The sequence below is a fragment of the Pteropus vampyrus genome, unplaced genomic scaffold, assembly GCF_000151845.1.
Source record: "Pteropus vampyrus isolate Shadow unplaced genomic scaffold, Pvam_2.0 Scaffold18, whole genome shotgun sequence".
Lineage (NCBI taxonomy): Eukaryota > Metazoa > Chordata > Mammalia > Chiroptera > Pteropodidae > Pteropus > Pteropus vampyrus.
Genome location: NW_011888799.1, coordinates 4348982 through 4351094, shown reverse-complemented (window position 1 = coordinate 4351094; position 2113 = coordinate 4348982).

The following is a 2113-nucleotide window of genomic DNA, read 5'->3' as shown; positions in this document are numbered from 1 at the left end:
CGTTGTCCCCACTGCCCTTAAGATAAAATCCAGTCTCTGTAGAATCAGTTTGACACATAAGGCCTTTCACGAACTGGCCTCTGGCTGCCTCCCAGCCTCCCTATCTTCCCATCCATACTGGGGCAGCACCAGGCCTCCCTGCTCTGCTTCTCAGTGCCTCCACGAGGCATCTGTTAGCCTATCACAGCACAATTTACGTTGCTTCATAATTGCCTGCTTCCACCTCTGGACCATGAGCTCCTCAAGGGCCTGGACTGGGCTAAATATTTTTTGAATTTTTGACACTTGGCACAGTGCCTGGCTCATAATAGAGAGCTCAGTGTGTGTGTGTGTGTGTGTGTGTGTGTGTGTGTGCGTGCGCGCGCACGCACACATATACATGAGTATGTGAAATGAATGGATGAAGCCCAGCCTCACAAGGTCCAGGACATGAACTTGGCTTCCTCTCCATTCTTGCCTGCTGTGGGAGGAACTGGCCGGGGCGGATCCCACGGTTCCTTCTCCAGCTTCCATTCCCAGGGCCACAGGCTGCCTGCTGCTTCTCCTTACCAGGCCACTACAAAACCCACTGCATCTCTTTTTAGTCTCTGTCACCCATTCTCAGATAGCTGGGGTCTCCCCTTGCTTCCTGAGCCCCATTCCATCCACAGGGCCAAGTGGCCTCTTTTCTGCATAGCTCTATAGCGATGCAGTTGGTGCTCTGCCATCAACTGCCTATGTAACCTTGAACAAGTCACTTAACCTGAATCTCAGCCTCAGGGTGGCAACACAAGGCCCTCAAGTTGAGCACTGCATAGAGTGATAGACTGTGCTATCTATTGGGTGGTGCTCCTGGATTGAGAAATGCAGTGACCTGCCTCAGTTTCCTCTCATCAAGGTGGTAACTCTACTCTACTGTGAGGGATGACAGATTTAGACACAATATAACGTGTAAAATGCCTAGAACATACAGTGCCTAGCAACTGAGCACTTAATAAGCACTTAATTAAATGGCAGTCTTTAGAGTTGCATCATCATTATTATCATCATTATGACTATTATTATTACATAATGAATGCTAGCCTCCCTCTCCTCTGACCCACAAGTTGTGGTTGCAGCTTCCCCATGGGTTGGTGGGAAGTCAAGGGTTTCAGTCTCACATAATGTTTTCTCCAGGTGAATGGTCACATCAGCATGGATTGCTTCATCGCATGGAATATGTCTGTGCTGCTCACCACTGATGGGAGAACCAAGGCTGTTTCCATTGCTGCCTTGGCTGACTCTGTAGCATCAGTTTGGCACATAAGGCCTTTCATAAGCCGGCCTTCAGCTGCCTTCCAGCCTTCCTAGCCTCTCATGCACTTGTATGACCTCGAAGTGAGTGCCTTTTAAAATTGTGTGTTCTTGTTGCCTCACCCTAGTTCAGGCCCTGCTTCTGTCCTGCTGATTTTCACCACCTCTGGCCTAGTTTGTGAATCGAAGCTGTTCATTCCTTTACTTAACATTTCTTAATCAACGGTTGATTTCTCTCCAGACAAGGAAGGTGGGGAAAACATCGAGCCTCAAGGAAACAGGCTGTCTTAGTCTTTTTGGGCTGTTATAACCAATATACTGTAGACTGGCTTAAACAATAGGCATTTATTTCTTACAGTTCTAGAGGCTGAAAAGTCCAAGATCTTCAAGGTCCTGGCAGATCTGGTGTCTGGTGAGAACTCTCTTTGTAGTTTGCAGATGGCAGAAAGCAGAGTAGAGGGAAAGGAAGCAAGCTCTCTGGCCTCTTGTTATGAGGGCACTGATCCCGTTCAGGAGGGCTCTGCCCTTGTGTCCTAATTACCTCCCAAAGGCCCCACATCCTAAAACTATCACATCAGGAGTTAAGATTTCAATATAAAAATTTCGGGGAGACACAAACATCTGGTCCATAGCAGAGGGGAAGGAACCCCTTCTGGTGCTCCTTCACACTGTGCTGTAATTGGAATTTTTATTTGCTTGTCCTCAAGTATCTGAATACAGGTAGACCATTTTGCTGCACAAGGCTGGTGTCTCTACCAAAAACTGTTACCATATATGCACAGGAGAGTTCCATTCCCACTGCTGCCATTCCTGACTTTATTATGCTTAAAATTACGTGTGC